Raw genomic sequence first — 19,137 nt, 5'->3', positions numbered from 1 at the left:
TTTGATGTGCCCTCCTGTTAATGCAAAGCACACCATTACTAGTTAATGATCATGAACTGTCATCGCAGTCACTTTGAAAAGGTGACAGTGACGAATGGAGCCAGCGGCTCCCAGGGAGGTTGATCACTGAATGGACAGTAAAGTTTATTTAAGCCCAGGCCTGATAATGGCTCTGCATATTTCAGATGGGTTGTTTCCAGCCCCTTCTGGGATAGCAGACATTCCCCAAAGCGATGCGGCCTGCTGCCCCCCCTGGCCCCCTGCCCTGGGCTCCTGCCTGGGGTAAGACAAGAAATCGCCCTGGGTTTGTGCATCTGCTGGCCAAACGAGGGGAAATCCCTGGGCAAAGTTTCCTCAGAGCTTGGCAAAGAAAGGCAAAGCCCCTCATGGGGTAGTTTCCAAAGCCTGACAGCTCCACAGGCTGGGGACTGGGCCCAGCTTTAATGTACCAGGGCTTGTTGGCTGAGCTGGGGGCTCTTCCCTAATGTAAGCAGATCAAAGCCATGATTTCTTCTCTCTAGGACAGACATTTATCCCACAGTGCTCTAACCAGGAATCTGGTTTCTGCCTTAAGCGACGCAGGTACTTCTGCATTTTGGGCCTATCCCGAGATTTTCACTAGGACCAAGCGCTGCACGGGAGAGCATCAGCCTCAGCAAGGGCCGCTAAGCTCAGATCTCCGTGGGCTCTCCGTGCCCAATTCTGGCCCAGGCCTGAAGGAAAGGGGCTAAAAACAAGCCCCGGGCCTTGATGTGCCTTTTTCAGAAAAAGCGGCGCTCTGGGGCTGGGAGCCTCGAGGTCCCAAGATAAACAAATCTGCCGGTGAGAGTGACCAGCGCTGGGTCAGGCGAAGGGTCGCTCGAAGGTCAAGCCGCCCCGCAGCCTGCATGTTTCGGTTGTGTATTTGCCTTCCCGAAAGGCAGGCGGTGCTGGAACGACCCCCAGCATCAAGGACACCCCCGGGGACACCCCCCCCTCCCTGGGGAAAGACCCCCGGCAAAGCGGGGTCTTGGTGGCACTGCGGGGAGAGGGAGGTGGCCTTTGTGCCAACGTGGGCAGATCTGGGGGCAGATCGAGGGGCGAGGGGCGATTTATGTGGATGGACCCCCCTGGCTTTCATTTTAATGCATGCTGAGTGGGAGATGCTGGTGCTGAACGCCAGGCAGGATTTCTCAAGCTGTGTAAAATCCGGAGCCTCAGCACCTGGGAGGAGCTGGTTAGACCCAGCCAGGCTGCCAGGTTGCACTGCCAGAGCATCACACGTGGGGAAATCAGATCTGGCTGGAAGAGCTGGAGGTTGCTGAATACCTGACAAAACAGAGAAAATCCAAGACACTCTTCACTATTTTCTTTCTGTCCTCTGAGTCTTTAGAAGATCTCTCTTTCGAGCTTTCCTGTGCAGCCAGGAAGGCTCAGATGGCCTCTTCTATTTTCTGAGGCATGCAAGTAGAGACATTTGATGGGAGGACCTCAATAAAAACGTAAGGGTTGGCATACCTATGCCCACAAAGGTTGCACAGCTGTATCACTGAGAAACCCAGCGGTACCTGCCCTCACCCAGGGTGCACCAAGTTCTTCTGGTCACCCTGGTCAGGGCATGCTGGCTACAAACAAGCCAGTGATTTCTGCAGTTATTATCATACAACAAAAAATTAACAGCAAATAGATGCTCTGGGGCTAATCTTCACCTTAGCTAAAAGTACTCTTGCCTTTCTGTAGCAGCTCTCATCCACATATCTCTGGCTGAGCCTGATGGAGATGCTGGCTGAACCTAATGTGAAGAAGGAGCTTTTCCATCTGCTTGCTCTGCTCTCTAAGACCTGTTATTCATTGCGGCAAACCAATTTCATGGTTGTTTTGTGCTTTGCCTCAATAAGCATAGTCCTGTGAATGCCTGGATGTCCAGCTTGCTCTCATGGCTCTTCTGGGATGGTCCTCCCCAACCCCATGTAGCCCCATGGACACACTCACAGGAAGGCTGGCAGGGTGAGGTGAAAAAGGGACATCCATCTGCACAGGACAGGTAGTCCTTGAAGCTTTAATAAAAGTGCCCAGATGAGAAGAGGGCAGAAACTGGGGGACACAAAAAGGCTGTGGCGGGGACAAGAATGACTGTTTGTTGCAGGCTGGGTAGAGCCACAGCCTGGAGGGAAATGGTTGGAGTATTTCTAGAGACACACATAAACGTCTGAAACAATTACACCAAGAGCATTTATTGCTACATAATTTGTGTTCACTTCTCCATCGTGGTCACAGGACCCATGACAATATTTTGGGGCTTCATCCACATTAGGGGGATGGGAGGGAATTTGTTGTCCAACAGCAGCTTCTGGACGATCTGCTGATACGTGGTACTTGTGCGGCGTGATCAAAGCTGGAAGGTGTTAGGTCCTAGCTGCACGAGAAAATCGTGTCAATGAAAGCAAGCAATGATTTGTCTTGAGTTTAAACAATATCAAGCATTGCTTTCAAAGCAAAATAAGGACACTGCCACAAGGGAGGCACATTAAGTAGCCCATTTATAAACCGACATGGCTTTTTCTGGTAGACAAGCCTATAAACCACTCGCTGGTATCTCAAATGGCAAGTTATCATGCACATTTAAGCGGTAACAATGGGCTTTTAGGAAAAATAAATCAATGAGTGGAATTAATGATCGCTTTCATTGTCAAAACAAATGTTTTAAGTGAGCCACGGGGAGGGAGGCGAATTATTCTCATGCAGCCCTGAGGTTTGGGGGCGATGCCAGAGAGCTGCTGGCCGCCGAGGGCTGTGGCACCCAGGCAGTGCTGGCGTTGGTGGCAGCGTTTCAAAGCGGAGCCACGTCCTTCGTATCACCTCCCGAGGTGCCTTCGTCCAACGGGGCCGAAGGTGGCCGACCTCGTCCCCCAGCTGCTCCGCCAGCCCTGTGCACCGAGGGCAGGCGGGGAGGCAGCTGTCCTCTTGAATTTGGGCTGAGACATTTTGCCCAAGTGTCTGCAAACATTTAGACACAGAACTGCTGCTGCTAACTGCCAGCCCATTGTCTGCGAGTGACAGTTTTCTCTGAAAGTTACTTACCAGGGGGCGAATGTTGATTGAGCAAATGAACACAAAGCGGGCCGAAGCCGCTGGCTGTGAATTGTGCTGCTGTTAGTTTAAACAGCTTGGAGAGAATTGCCTTTATTCGGGGAAACGGGGGAGGAATATTCACGGAGGGCAAAATTTGCCGGCAGTGACTAGCACGGGGGCGAGATGGATGGATTGTTCTGCCGTGATTGAGATGTGACCCTGGCCGTGCTTATTGTGCAGGCTGTCCCTCCTTTCCCGTGTGATTTAACCCAGGGCTTCTCCCTCCCCCATCGTGGTCTTCATCCTTCTGCAGTGCTGAACCTGTGCTCGTCCCTCCTGCAGGCACAGCGCCATCAAACCGGTGGTTTCCTCCGGCCAGGTGGTTTCCTCCAGCTCAGATGTGATCAGGAGGCTCCCAAAGGTCTGCACTGGTGTGCTAACACCCGAGTAAGCACCCTGGAGGTGGGGATCAAAGGGTCTCTGCTCCATGCAAATGCACACTGAATCCCCCTGGCTGATGGAGGTGCTGGGGGAATGGGGATGAGAAGCCACTGCCTGTGCCACAGTTTGGCCACTGCCAGCTCTGCTGTGCGTGTGTGGGAATGGTTGCACAGGTAAGAGGAGTTTCCACGGTCTGACACACATCACTGCTAGTGTTAGAGGCTTTGAACAAGAGTGGCTTCGCCGTAGTTGTGCTTGTCACAGCCTTATCCTGAGACCTTTTCTCACCTCTGCCACTGTGCTCGCTGTGCCTAGGTGCCTAGCGTGAGATGAACAACTTGGCCTACAAAGAGGAAGGTGGAGAGGAGTGAAATCCCGGGGCATTCAAGGGGCTGGGGAAACCATGACCCAAAGTGGAAAATGTCTGATCAAATGAAGGCAAGACGAACATTTAATAGAGATAAAACACCTGATAAATTGACAGCTGCATTAAATGGGATCTGGGCTGATTCCACTGGGTCATTTGTTAGTGTGAGACATTGTGGCTGCAGACAGACACGAGCAGAAAGAGTTCTTCATTTTATCACAGGAGTTTGCTCCGAATAGGGGGGATCTTCCTGCCTCATGGCCTCTGGGGGGTGGCAGAGCTGGTGCTCTCCATCTGAGTTTCCCGGGGAGCAGGATATGAGATTACAGCAGACAGGAGCTTGTAGCTGATGGCATTACGGCTGTTTTCCCAAGCTGGTGTGAATGGAGTAAAACAAATCCTGGACAAAAGGGCAAGCCTTGTGTGCTGCCTACCTGGAGGGCACACTGTTTTGGCTTGCTGCAAGAGGAATGTGACATCCCACAGCTCAGAGCTCTGCACTGGCAGTAGTGGGAGCCAAAAAGCTCCTCGTGGAGGCAAAAACTGATTTATCTCATGCATGGTGAGGTCTAGACACCAAGACAGTCAAGCTGTGGTTTGTGTTAAGGAGATGGGATGTGGAGCTGGTGGTGTCCCTGTCCTCCTCTCCGCAGGTGCCGTCTGACAGCCTGACCCTCTGTGCAGAGCACGTCTGCTCACCTGGTGTTGGGGAGGAGGAACAGGATGAGGGGCGGCACCGGCGACACCTCTTGGTGTCCCCGAGGGATGTGGGGTGGCTGCCATTTGGTCCATCAACATAGCCACGGGGCTCAGCCCCCGGGGTAAAGTACGGCTGCTGGTTAACAGCCCCCTGCCAAGGCAGGAGGTTGCCAGCCTGCCCTTCAGCTTGCTCTGGGCTGGGAAAATGCACCTGGAGCCAGGGTCAGGGCAGTGGAGCCTGCCCGACTGGGGCAATGGTCCTGCTGCTGCAGCTGGTGGCACCCAGGGAGCACGTGTGTTAGTACGGGGCTGCTGGGTCACTGGGATGTTGCTGGCACACACGGGATCAAAAAAACTGTTCCTTTCAGAGCATGCTCTGCCTTTTCCATGCTAACAGGTAAAGCTTTCATGTGCCTGTGTGATTTTTGCATGTGCCCTTACCATGCTCTGAGGTGAGAGCATTGCAGGTGTTTATGGCAGCTTTTCCCACCGGGCACGTAGCTTGTGGCTGCCCTGTGTTGAGAGGCAGGAGAGTTATCTGCACGGCTATGCACTGCCAGGGATGTTCACCTCCAGAGCTGTAAGCATCTCCGGGCCTGCTGCTGGGCTCCCTGCAGGGCAGGAGGCAGTTTGGGGCAGGGCACACCTGGCACGACAGAGACATCGCTCCGGAGACACCAAGCTGGGTGATGCAAAGCGAGCTTAATGCCGTTTTCACTGCCAGACCTTCATTTGCACCTCAGCCGGCACCGGGCTCGCTTTTAATCCTTTTACTCCGTGTGCTCACCGGCACCGCTCCTCGGCACGGACACATCCTCCTCTGCTCCTGGAGGTGAAGAGCTCAGGGGACGCGGTGTGCCAGCCTCATCAGCATCCCCTGCTCACCCAGGGGATGCTCGGCATGCGGTGAAGCATCCTCGGGCACAGGGAGAGGGCTGGGCGTATGCAGGCTGTGCATAGCTCTGGTCCCGGACAAAGAGAGCCTGTAAGGCTGCTGGGATTTGCCTTTATCAGCGGCCGGGGCAGGAAACGTCCCACACCACAATAACCTGAACTCCACCTTATGTCAGCAAGCCCTACAAACAGAAGGACCCGGCCGTGGGCTTTTGCACCGCCTGGTACTGTACACCGTAGCCTGCTCACATGGTGAGCGGACGGAAAAACAACACGACTGGCCTGTGCTGATGGCAAGCAGATAACCGCTCGCTCCGCTCAGACGGGTATTGTTTCCTTCCCACCGGCCTTCTTTCTGCCTCCACCGAGCGCACGATAAAGCCCTGGCTTTTTATAGGGCTTCTGTTTGAGTTTGTGCTGATTTCAATGCAGTCATTCAAAACTAACACGCTCGGTGAATTGTTAATTCAAGCTCCCTGGAACACGGCAGCTCGGGAAAAATGTAAAGATTATTCTTAACCAGTTAGCGCCGGGTGGGAATTCCCACCGCTGCTGGCGCTGGGGTTGGAGCTACCTGGGCTCTACATGGTTAGGGATTTTGGAGCCAGGGCTGGAAAGGAAGGAAGGGATTATGAGTGGATGTAAGGAGTGGCATTTTGGGTTCTGGGCCATTATTTTGGTCAAACTCTGCTGATGTTGCTGTTTTACATCCATGTGCAGCTAGAGATAGCAAAGACCGAAGGGACTGTTCAGAGCTGGATCCTTGTGCTGGCTATTCCCCAAAGTGCTGACAGTGATTTTAGATGTTTTGCTGAATTCTCAGTGCATTACAGCAGCTTCCTGGGCCACCTGTTAATAACCTCTCCTCCCTCACTGCAGCACCTGAATGGCAACAGCTCATGTGGGAGAGGTAAAACGCCCGGCACGCTGGGGCACAAGTTTGGGTTTGTAGCGGGATGGTGCCACAACACGGCCCTTTGGAGACCGTGTGGTGCAGGTACTGCTGAGGGCCCATCTCCTTTCAGTGCAGGGATGTGGGCGTTTGCCTTCATCAGTGCTTCCTACACTATTTCCAAGCTGAACACTCCTCCAGGGAAAATAAATGGATCACGAGAGCTTGGCAGCGCAAGCTATCAAATGCTTCTCTCTCATATACAGCTCAACTGCAGCCCTGTCCCTTGGCAGGTCCTCCACGCTCTCTTCTCTCCCACCCAGGTGGATCTCTGCAGCTGCTCCGTATTTTGCCCTGGGTTATCTGCAGCAGCTTTTTGTATTTCCCTTGTCTGTGAATGGGTTTGTTTCTGCTCCGCTCCCCCTTGCCGCATTCGCTGCGCTCGCCGCACCTCGCTGCACGCTGTCTCTCTGCCTCCCGTGAAGAGGTTAATTTTGGTTGCCTGAAATATGCGGTGGGGACATGGGAGAATCTCCCGTCCTTGTAGTCATGTGCTTCTGCTCTTTTCCAAAGCCAAACAACACAATACAATTGGAAAAGACACAACAGCCCGGGCTCCAGCGCAGTACAAAGTCACCGCTCCGTCAACATGGGCAGCAGCGCTACTTGTCAACATCGAGCGTGCCCAAAGGTTTGGTTTGGTGCTGCTGCTGCTGCTTGGATTGTGGAAACAACCACAAAATGGCTTTGCCACCCTGGTAATATGCAAAGCTTGAGTGAGAAGCAGCCTCTGGCCCGAGGAGCTGCGGTCCTGTTAGACACGACATATGCAGGCAGGGAGAAGAGGCACGGAGACAACAGTGGCAGGGCGAGGAATAATTAATCCCAGGTTTCTGCTCATGGAAGGCTCTCCAGGGCCCTGGGTTGCCCACCAGACCAGGCACCAACTCTAAACAGCTTTTTGTAGCCATTTTTTTTCTTGATCAGTGAGTGTTTAAAGCAGTATTTTGATGTCCCTGCACTGATTTTAATCTGATTTCTGACAAGTTATTTTCCTGCAGCAGCAGCTGACTAAGCAAGCAGCTCCAAGCTGAGCTGGTGCCTCCTGGCTTGAGGGTCCTTTTTGGAGATGCTGTGATCCACCTGAGGGAGGGCTTTGCCTTGGTGTGATTTGAGACTCTCTGGGTGGCATACGCAGCTTGTGAAAGGTGCTGAGAGTCTTGCCTAAGAGCCTAATGAAATTAAGCACTGTGACAATTACTGTGGTCGGAGCAACATCTGCTTCCTCTGAAAAATCGCAGGCATGGAACATAACAGGCCAGGAGGGGCAGGAAAAGGAAAAAAAAAAAACAAAACAACAACAACAACAAAAACACCAAAATATTATAAATTTAAAAAAAAAATAAAATAAAAGTCCTCCAGCACCTACAGAGCATTTGTGGTACATGCTGGCACCCACGCCTCCTGCCCTTGTCATGGTGTGGGGCTGATGGGGCAGGAACAGGGTAGTGCAGGGCACTACTGCTCCTCATGTCTCCTGTCCTCCCTTGTCATACAAACCCAAAGCACGGGGACTGCATGTAAAACTGGGTGGCTTTTAACATGCACACGAGCATTTTAATGCCTGTGTGCATACAGATTTCAGCCTCGGGTTAGATTAGTTCTGTGCAATGCAGTCAGGTCCTCTGGTTATTTCCACCTATTGCTCTTCCATTGCCTTCACAGGAGGTCTGCAGTGACTCTTCTTGCACCTGAATCCTCCCCTCCACGACAGAAAAGAAATGTTTGGAAAAGTTTTCAGCTTGCTGCTCCTCCTCCTCCTTGTTAAATTTAGCGCAATCTTGTAAAGCACCGTCAGGAACAGCAATTAGAGAGCCGCATGTTTTGGTTCATGGTTATCTGCAAGGTCAGCGAGAAGAACAGTTTGTGTTGGTGAAGGTTCCTTGGTTCTCCTGCAATTTAAACAGGGAGGCAGCACGTTAAAAATAAAAAGCAAAGCAAAATGTGTTAGCCTGTCATGACTCTCGCAAACTGAACCCCCTTTGTAGATCCCAGAAATTATTCCTTTCCTTCGTAATATCGATGAAATTTAATTTGTGGTGTTTGATTGAGGGTAGCTTTGATGAAGGCCAGGAAAATCGATAAACCACCTGCCGTCATGCAGGGGTCCCAAAATATGCCCCTGGCTGCCTCCACCTAAGTGGGGAGACCTCCAAGCTAATGGCATCCCACTAGACAGTGGATGAAGCCGGAGGATTTTCATGCTACGAGAATTTCATCCTCCTTTTTTTTTTTTTTTTTTTTTTTTTCTTCCTTTTTGTCCTCTTTTTCTTCTTATCTTCCCTCTTCCATGGCAGTGGTGGTGGCAGGCGTGGTGGAAAGGAGCACGCTTTGCAGCACAAGGAGGGAAGGGGAGCGGGGCGGTGTGCCAGCGGCTGTGCCCATCACCCTGGGGACGTGCGACACCTCCACCCCCTGGCACCCTTTCGACGGGTGGGCAGCGCTCCAGCCCGCGTCCCATCCCACCCCTCCGTGTCTCCCCCTCTCCCTCCCCTGGCCTCGCTTCACGTAATTCGCATTGTGGCCAGAACACGCTCTCTCTTTCTTTTCTTTAATGGACCCCGGCTGCAATGTGCCTTACGGTATTTTTAGCCGCAAGCTTGGCAGCCTGGCAGCCCCTGGGCGTTTTGCCACCTCCAGCAAAAAATGTGCGTCGGCCCGATAAGGATTACAATGAGGTGCTTGGGGGGCCTGCGCACGGGGAGCGCGCTGCCGGCTGCCTACCTGCTCTGGGGGGCCCATCCCTGGCCCCTTGCACGTGTCTAGAGGTATAGCAGGAGGCTTTTCTGGGGAAACCACCCGAGCAAAATGGCAGAAAGCTGTCATATGGCTGGAATAATTCTTTATTTTTACTGGGGCAAGGTGAACGCAGCAGCACGCCCCAAAAGCTGCCTCGACACGAAGAAGATGGGGAGGAGACCAGCACAGACAGGGACAGCGCTGGGCGCTGGTGGCATTTGCAGCAGTTCCAGGCACGGCCAGCCTCGGGCTGCTGTCCCCTGATGTGTCAAGCAAAGTGTTTGCACGTGGGGACGGCCTGAAGTGCTGCCTTCCAGGCCCAATCCATGAGGCGCTGTCGTGGGGTTTTCATTTGAAAAACAAATATCACTTTCAGGCTGATGTTTTTTTTTTGCTATCTAATTTCCCTCTTACTGTTCCAGGTTCTACATCTCACTGAAGAAATGGCTGCAATGGAATTAGATGTTTTGGGAAATGGATGCAGGAATGCTGCTTTTGCTAAGCAGGGCATTTTGGGGATGAACCTTATGAACCACGAGGTGAAGCTTATGAACCCAGTCAGCTTATCTAGCTTCCTGATCACCCTGGCTAACTCCATAGTCAATGAAGGGAGAGAAACTCCCTCAGGAAATATTTTCAGGGGTAACACAGATGCTCTAAATAGTCTTCAAATAGGCCTATCTTCTCTATCGATGCTCCGGGGAGAGTAGGTGGCTGGCTGTGCTGGGGCCAGCAGCTGTGCCGACCTTTTCCAATCCACACTGCTCCGACCAGACCCACCAGGACGGGCCAGACAAGCGTAATCCCTGCCTCTGGACAAATGGCTCCATCACTGCTCTGTGAAAAATGGAATAATTTCAAGGGGAGCTGTGGTGGTGAGGATGGTTATTTGGTGCTAGGTGGCTGATGGCATGCGTGCATGCATGTGGCAGGGGGTTTCTGTGTCTGTAGGCACAGAAAAAGACAAGAGGGTTGGAAGAGGCCTCCAAAAAACATCTCCTTGCCCAAGAAGTGACCAACTGTGCATGCACCATATCTGAAAGATGTCCTTACACTCCTGTTAAGGACTCCCTCTTACCAACATAAATGTTTTCTTCCCTGGCCATTATGAACAGGGGAGCTGACTTATTTCCCTCTTCATCTGAGAGCTGTCTTATGTAGCTGAAGATCATTACCATGTCCTCACCAATCTTTTTGACCTAAACTCTTTTTTCTGCCTGCCTTAGCAGGTCACATTCCCCAGACCTCTGCTTATTCCTGTGGTCTCTCCAAGGAGTCCAGCTCTCTCCTGAAATGCATTGCCCCAGACTGGACACCACGTCAGCAGCCATACCAGGACTGCTCTGAACAAAAGGAAAAATTCTTCTGTTGTATGAGCAAAGATGAGCTTTTTTCCTTCCAACATTTTTTGTGTTTGCTTTTTTGTTTTTGTTTTTGCTAATAGCCTGATTCAGCCATTTATACAGAACTGAAGTCTAAACGGCCATTTCCACCTGGTATTTGTTCAGCTGATTATTCCTGCCTAATTGTAAATTCTTACACAGCTCCCCACTGAGTTTCTTCACATCACTTCTGTAATTCGATGAAACAATGTCTCTTTTTTCCTTTCTTTTCTACTTCTTCTTTTTATTTTTATTATTTATTTATTCTTATCCTGTATCCCAAATACCTGTTTCTGCCAGGTTTGCGGCCGCAGACTAAGTTGCCTCTTGATGTGGCAAAGGAGACACAGGGAGAGCTGGGCAGTGGCCCCGTGTCCTTAGTGACTCTCACCATGACAATGAACCTCCACCAACTGCTCCGTGGACTGGGTTATCCAACCAGTTTTGCACTGAAATTGTGTTTTCCTGTTTTGCTTAAAGATATGTGAGACAGCACCAACCCTACCTGCAGGCAAGATGGCTGGAAGGACACCTTGGCACAAAACCCCATAGGGTTCAGATGTTTTGCCACTCAGCTTGGTCATGTATTAAGAAACCAGGTACATCCCAGGCATCTGAAGGTCTCAGTGGCATCTGGGCAGAGAAGTGGGGCTCCCAGCTTTCGTACTTTTGTGCCTCTGGGACCTTTAAGGCTTTATTTAGGTACCTGTGCCTGTTGCTGGCTCTTGCAGTGCAGCTCTCCTGGCTAGGCCAAAGGGCACAAATTCACATCAAACTGAAATGTTTCCTTCATCTGAGTCCACCTGCTTGGAGATGTTATTTTATAAGTAAAAGGCTCTAGACTGAATTATTATTTTTTTTTTGGAAAACTTTTATGTCCAGGAAAACACCTAATAATGGGAAACATTATTCTATTTTACCAAAGTGAACAAAGATCCAGCTACCGGAGAGTGCTGCAGCCTGCGAGATCCCGACTGCCGAGCAGCTGCTGGATTTTCGGTTACCGTTAGTGGCTTGTACTAAAGGCCAGCAGGTTGCTCCACAAGCCAGGATTTTGAGTTACCACGAAACCTGCACCTCACCTTCCCCTCACCCCTCCCTGGTATTAAAACCTTGAAGAGCTGCAGCACCCAGAACAAAGGAGAAAGCAATAGCAGAGCGGCAAGGTCACACATCTGCTGCTTTCCACACTTTCTTATCTCTGACATCACGGGCCTGAAGGTCTTTCTTCTCATTAAAACAGCTGAATAACTGCAAACTGTACACAAACTGACTAAACCTGTGGCCTTCTGCCTTAGTCATAATATGGGCTGTCTCGCCAGAAAGATGTTTCTTGGCTCGGCTGGGCAGAGGGGCTGAAGGAACGAGCTGACAGGCCACAGGACACCCTGCTGGGGTGGCCTGGTGCCATCCATGGTGCTACTGGACACACAGGGATGTGGCCCCATCTCACCCTGGGGAAAGGCAGGGCCAGAGGTGTGCTTTGTTGGAGGAATAAGCCAGGGATGGGATGGGGAACTAGGGATGGGGAGAACTGGGGAAGAACAGATGACAAGGCATGGTAGGGGTGAGGATGCATTAGAAAAGAAAAGAAGATAGGAGGATCAAGTGCCCTGAATCAACAATTCCTATGTACAGTTTGGATTTATTCAAGCGATGCCAGCCTCAGCTGGTCCCACACCCCTCTGTCTCTTGCATCTGGTTGCGTCTCTGCCTTTTGGACAATCCCTTCTCAGGACTGGCCAATGCACACACCTCTGCTAGCATCTCGTGGCTGCCATACCTCAAACAGCTGCCAGTGGGATTTCTGAAAAATACCTGTGACCACCACCCACTAGTCCTGGTGAAATTCATTAATGGCAAATCATTTGTCATGACATAAAATAGGATGCATAGGATCTGTTTCTGGTGGTTGTGTGCATCCCCCTCTCCCCCCTCCCCCTTAGTGATTCGTGTTTAGCATCTGGAAATCTGATGATCTGGGAGAGCTGAGGGCACAGTAAGTGGATGGGGGTGGTCCAGGCTGTGAAAAATTATATGCACACTGAGGTAAGTGGATAAAGATGCTTATGCAATTCCAAGGCTTTTCCTGCAGGAATACAAAGGATTGCTAAAGATGAAAATTGGAAAAAAAAATGTGTAAGAGGGGTCTCCTGGCAGCAGCAGTGAAACACAAACATTAGTAGTTTTAGTCCTTCCCATGTTACTTGTGAACAGTTGGGAGGGGCTGGTAGGGCAGCACTGTGGGACTCCTGCCTAACACCAACCTCACAGCTCCCCCCTGGACTTCATCCCTGTATCGGTATCAAAGGCAGCTTGCTTTTGGCTGAAACACACCTGCCAGCAAGGCTGCGGCCCTTGGCTGGCATGCTCTTCATCCTCACTGGTAAAAATACCGTTCTGAGTTCTCACAAAGAAATTTTTAATCTGTCTTCAACTTCCAGCTATTCTTATTGTGGCTTTCTCTGCCAAAACCAGGAGGCTTTAGCTACGTGACATCGTCTGCTTGTGAATGAATGTGTACCACCATCAAGCCAACTCAGCCTCCATTTAAAAAGCTGAGATGATGCCTTTGATCTGTAATTTCCTGCACAGCCTCCAAGTTTTTGGTGCTTTTGGAGGTGTGGACACCCTGACCAAGAACCAGTAACCCACCAGGGCTGTCTCCACTACAAGCAGCTCCCTGCCCCTACTTGGTGGGACCCCATAACACCATGAGCAACATACCAGAAGCAGTGAGGGCAGAGGAAGAGCTGTTTCCCATCACAAGAAAGCACTGTTCTGCAGGTGCATTACAGTTTTATTTTTCTCAGCCTTCTTTCTTTAAACGCTGAGTCTTGACTTCTGCTGGAAACAGATTGCCAAAGTTTTGAGCAGCTTGGATTTTCCTTGGAAGTATATTATCTAGCAAAGTTTCTCTTTTTTTGACAGGTTCTTAGATCAACGTGCTGCTTATCTGATGGAACATTTATCACAGACAGCTTGTGGCGCGTTGCCACAGTCTCGTGGCGCAGTTCCTGTGTCTTTGCTCAGTTGCTTGAAGACAAAAGAAGGCGACACCGCAAACAGTAAACAGCAAATACTGCCAACGTGCAGGTATCATTCAGGTATCACTCCCTAGTTCGAAGAAAACCCTGCTCAAATATGGACTGTAAAATGAGCAAAAGATGGCAGGGCTGAGCAGTCATCTGGAATAATGATGTTCTCACCAGTCAGAGCTGCAGGACTGCAACAAAGCTTGTGGCTTCTCTTAGACAGAGATTGTTTACTCACAGATTACTAAATCTTTTAAGTGATCTGTCTCTGGGCTGTGCTCCTGGGGTGTTAGTACCTGTGGACTGATGCCCACATGCAGCGGAAAATGAGAAGAATAAGAAATACGCAAACCAGCAACAGCTAACAAACACGGTGACGCCTGGCGTAACTGCAGGATATAGTAAAGCCTGGGTGGAACAATTTTTCCCTTTGAAAATTCTAAACATTGCATGGAAAATTTCCAGTCCTGGTGGCACTGGATATGTTGAAACAAATCATTATGTCTGCATTTCATGTGGAGGCTGAAGTTGAAATCTGCTATTTCAGCCTTTTGCTCCAAGTAGCTGTAGGTTCTGCTTAACTCTTGCATTGCCTTTGGCAAAGTGAAGTTTCCTGGAATTGTCCCAGCAAAGCCCTCTATAATATCCATTCTGAGATTTAAAATAACAATTCAGGTTTTTACTTTGGTGTCGAAATGGTGCAAACACTTCTAACGGTAAAATAATGTGCAGAATAGAAATAATATTTTCTAAACACCATTAATGAGAAATAACAGTGATCCAGGTCTGTCAGAGCTGTTGCACCTGGAATATCCCCTAGATAAGCCTATGGTTGGTGCATATCTCCAGATCTGGGTACAGGCACATCTCTTTCACATTTCCGCACTGATGTGCAGGGCTGTTGCTCGCTCCAAGGCTGACCAGATCTGGCTCTCAGGGTGTATTGCAGCAGACACCAAAATGGACAAAGCACAAAATTCTGTTTCTATTTTACAATGCAGACAGGTAACAGAGCAGACTTGAGATATTTGGGATCAAGGCTATGGGTATGCTGGAAGCCAATGGCTGCCCATGCAGTGCTGCGACTGGCGGAGGGAAATAAAATGCTTTGGTTGTGCCGTTCAGCTTCTCCTAAACGCCTCCATTTCTCTCCTCCTCATGCTCCACTGAGCTCAGAAGCCAGAAAAATACATCTGGAGCAAGCATAAGAGTGTCAGGGATAAAAGACCCCAGGAGAACAATCTCACTGGTAGGTCTTTGCTGATGACCAAGGTGGGACTCCCATGAAGATTTGGAAGGTGTCCCCCGTGCTCTGGCCTTCCAGGTTCGCCAGCACTTCCTCAGCCTTTGGCTTGAAGCTCTCAGCCTGAGCATACTGCCTGTCCACCCCCAAACATTTCTTCCCCACCAACAAAGGATTATCAGCATTTATTACAATGTCGTCTGTAATGGATTACAGCTGCCCAGGACCCAGGGAAGCATGACTTCACAGCCTCTCGCCCCTCCTCCTGTTAGGATCAGTCATGCTGCTGCAGCACGTTGAGATGTGGGGTTCTGCTGGCCTCTAGGATGCTTATTACTTAGATACCATAGGGTACAGCCAGATGAGCTCATGTGAGATCCTCATGGCAGGTCAGATAAAGAGGTGAGGGACAGGACCTGAGTTTCCAGACTCCCACCCCAGCACCTGAGACATTGGTCTCAGCTTTCCCAACACCCACACATGATCTGGAGCAACAGGCACTGCTCCTGGAAGACCTTGTCTCTTGTTTGTTTTTTGTTTGTTTGTTTGTTTGTTTTCTCCCCTCCTCTGACAGTGGTTTTCAGATCTTCAGCCTCTTGGCATCACCTGAGATGCTTATACCTGGAGTCTTCCTTCAGGAAGCACCAAACACCACTGTGCCTGCAGATCTCATACTCACCTTCTGCCCAGTGTCCCCCCACCTCCCCGCTCCCCCCACAGTGGGAGCACTTCCAACCTCATCCCTTCTCCAGGTACTTGCCGGAAAGCAGTGCAGCAAGGAGGATGTCCTGCTAAAGATAACATTAGTCATATAACCCACTACTGATTATCTCACCTGTGAACACTTAATGAGGTTTTGCAGGCTGTATCTTGCCCCAGAGGAGGCTCTTCCTCCTGTTCAGAAGCTGTAATGATGTGGAGCTGGCTGTCATCCAGAGCCTAGAGGAACGTGTGGCCTGAGCAGGATTAATCCCATGCAACCATCCATTTGTGATGCTTCCCTGCACAGCACCAGTATCTAAGCTGGTCCCAAGCTGGTGCCTCGGGCTGCAAGAACGTGGCTTTCCTTGCCTACGTGGCCCAGTCCTGCAACCAGAAGATGGAAGAGGTGAGAAGAAAGGCAGCCTGACTGGAAATGGGGAACACTGGAGGTCCTGAGGGAGCGGGTTCAGCTCCTGTGGGAACATCATGAGGACATGAGCAGGAAATGGAGTGGGATAGAGGGAGAGGTGACAAGCATGGCCAGAAGAAGGTCGTGCAGGTCCCACCGGCCTGCACGTGCTGGGTTTAACCTCCTGACACCAGGCAGCTGGGGACTGGGCAGGGCCCTGGGGAGGCCTGTTAGTACAGCTGCATGCAGATGGGTCTTGCAAAAGGGAAGGTTGCTGGAGTCAGAGGGAAAAGTCTCTCTGCATGCAGATGGGGAAGGAAAGAAGATTGGCTGTGGCTGAGTAATAGGCCAGGGAAATGCAAACCAGGAGGACAAGGCCTGCATGTAAAGTTAAGTTTCTGGAGACATGCAATAGAGAATACTTGAGGTGAAGTACTTCAGTAGTCCAGACCCCTGCTTTTTTAACAAAACCCGGGGACTGAACCCCATCAAAGACTACCCTACCCTTCTTCTTCCACTGCAACAATCTCTGTTCTGTTATCAAAAGTCACCTGTCACTCAGACCAGGCACTCCAGGTAGCTACTGGGTTCAGGAGGATGGTGGTGAGGGTGGTTTGCTGCTGAAGATTTAAGACTTAGCTGGGCTACAGCTGTGATCCAAAAGTATGTATTCGTTACTGGAGCAGCAGCTCCATGCTTTGTTTCAGCAGGTGCAGGATAAAATACAAGAAATGACTGATGGTTACAATATCATCTGTAGGAGCAGATCCTGTAATAGGTTTCTGGAATGGAAAATGCAGAAAAGCTGCTCTTTGCAGAAGCTCTGGAATGGAATTAGAGAACGGGAATGAAGAAAAGTGTAAGACCCCTGCCTGAAAAATAAGAGGCAAAGCAAGACTAAAATATAACACGTGGCCTAAAAACAAAGCCGAAGAAAATGTCAGAACTGAAGTGAGAATTGTGCATCCTCCTCTGAAGCCAAGTTGCCATGCCACTGTAATCCCAATACACTGCTTCATCCTGTAGTCTTGCTGTTGTCTAATCTTTTATTTTTCTTGGGATTCATTGCCTCTGATTAGGCCCTTATTCTGCAGATATTTAGGGATTTGAGTTAAGTGGCAATTACAGAGTATTTCTTGAGAAAATTGTGTTTTGCCATAGAGCCCGTGACACAGTTCCTGTAAACAAAAAATGTTTGAGGCTAATAATGGTTTTCCAGAAACAAAACAGTTTTGATTCCAGTTAAAAGCAAAGGTGTGGCTCTCTTTTTTTTTTTTTTTTTTTCCAAGTCCTTGCAGCATTCTTTTGAGTCATAAATGTTGATTCTCTATAGGGCAGCTGTGAACAAGTGCAGGAGGACAGATATGTTCCTGATCCCAGGATTTGGCCATGGACTGTGTGGATATCAACTGGTGCAGTATTTATGTGCTCCCACAGAGATCTGGACCCTAATGTGTAACTATAAATATCTGTGAGTTGGTGCTTTTTCAACTGGTGCAATTTCTATAAACCATATGCTGCGTTTTATACTGTTGTTTAATATATTAACTGAGAAAGTGCCTCAGGACATGTCTGGACCATGTGTACCAGCCCAGTCCAGAGCTAGGCACGTTTAGAAGGGCTTGTCACCTTGGACCCAGCGTGGCTTGGACTCTTCCTATAGCCAAGATGGTTCATGTCAGTCAAGAGGAGGATCTTTGCTCTGCAGGCACTCCTTCAGGGAAAAATCACCTTGCTTAAAGTAGTCTAGATGTGTGGGGGCCTTTCCACAGAGGGAAAATTTTCTACCGTAACATGTTCCTAATGAGCTCCTCATCTTCCAGAGCAGCAGATTCTCTGCCAAAGCCGTGTAATCCACTTCAGACTTGGCTCTGGGGTTTTCTGAGCACAGTGCCTCCTCTGGGAGGAGAATGGCCGCAGAACCTTAATTAAGTGGCTCCTTATTTATTTATGTGTGTATTTATTCAGACTACACATCCATTCACATTGTATTCATTGAGCTTTGGGTCAAATCCTAAGTCATTGTCTGCCTGCACACAAGTAGTTATCTAAAGGTACGGGTTTAAACTGATTAACTCAAATCGGTGCAAGCTCCTATGTAGGCACCAATATTGGCTTAATACCTTACACAGAAGTACTCTGAAGTTGGCTAAGGTCTTGTACAGATCCTCTTCTTTGAGAGTAAAGTGTTTGCACAGTGGCAGGACTTAGCTTTACCGGGTTGTACAACGGGTGAGTTAAACTGGTACTGTGCTGAGGCGCATGAAGTCCCTGCGTCTGGGGGAGCTTGAGATGAAGGACCTTGCGAAGTGAGTGGGAAACTGCCTTCTTGGTAGTGGAGGCTGACTTTGTTCTTTCCAAACTTTCAGCACGATAACACAATTTCAGACCAAGGTGAGCAAAAGCGGCTGGTCCACTCCCGTGTGTCCTTGCCCTGTCAGGGAGCAAACTCATTTGCTTTGCAAAGCACCCGCAGATGCCTGGAAATGGAAAGGGGGTAGAAACGCACCCGTTCTGCCCCGGCCCTGCTGCAAACGAAATGCACACACTTTTTTTTTTTTTTTTTTGCCTTTGGGGTTGTTTTCCTGCTTGGGTGTATTCAGGCTGCCTCCTGAGTAATTTAATCCTCCTCACCCACGGGAGAGACGGGAGTTGCAGAAGCACCCAGCTTTATCAGCCGCGTTTCTTCCCTCCGCTTATCAACAAACGAACTCCCAGTTGGCTTTGTTTGACTTCTCCGGTTTATTGGATTTGCTGCTTCCCTTCTTCATTTTCATATTAAAGGCTGACGCGGGGCTGTGATCCTGCCACCGCTGCCTCCAGCCCGAGCGCTGATACTCGGGGCTCTAATTGCTCAGCTGCCTGATGTAATCACCAGGAGCTGCAGCGTGTGTGTGTGTGGCTACAGGCACTTCATATTTTCTCCCCAGCCAGATTAAAAAAAAAAAAAAAAAAGAGTCAATTGGCTCTGGGTCTGTCAATAGTGACTAATCAGGTGCTGTACAATTAATTATGAAGGGGTGTCATTTTAAAACAATTCTGAGGTGGGAAAGAACAGGCCCGGGCCCTTTACCTGCTGGCACTGTTTGTGTTGCTAAGCCAATCCAGGCTGCGTCCTCTATTTCATTTACCTTTTAAACTATTGCCCCCGCATAAGTAAACACTTTCTATAAAGTGTATGTGCATGCATGTGTGTAAGTGGGTGGAGGGTGATCTGGGAAGC

The 19,137-nt window shown here is 49.8% G+C and overlaps 1 long non-coding RNA gene across 2 annotated transcripts; it reads left to right on the top strand.

The window, feature by feature from the left end:
* The first annotated feature begins 15,552 nt into the window (after window positions 1-15,552).
* LOC137851788 (uncharacterized) lies at window positions 15,553-18,960 on the top strand. 2 transcript variants are annotated; one of them, XR_011093474.1, is made up of 3 exons: window positions 15,553-16,577; window positions 16,675-16,773; window positions 17,248-18,960. It is a non-coding gene; the product is annotated as an uncharacterized lncRNA (long non-coding RNA). The 2 variants fall into 2 exon arrangements; XR_011093473.1 differs by lacking the exon at window positions 17,248-18,960 and having other exon boundaries at window positions 16,675-16,939.
* The last annotated feature ends 177 nt before the right edge of the window (window positions 18,961-19,137 follow it).

This window comes from Anas acuta, chromosome 2 (assembly GCF_963932015.1).
Source record: "Anas acuta chromosome 2, bAnaAcu1.1, whole genome shotgun sequence".
NCBI classification, from domain to species: Eukaryota; Metazoa; Chordata; class Aves; order Anseriformes; family Anatidae; genus Anas; species Anas acuta.
This window is presented reverse-complemented; position numbering and strand designations above follow the sequence as displayed.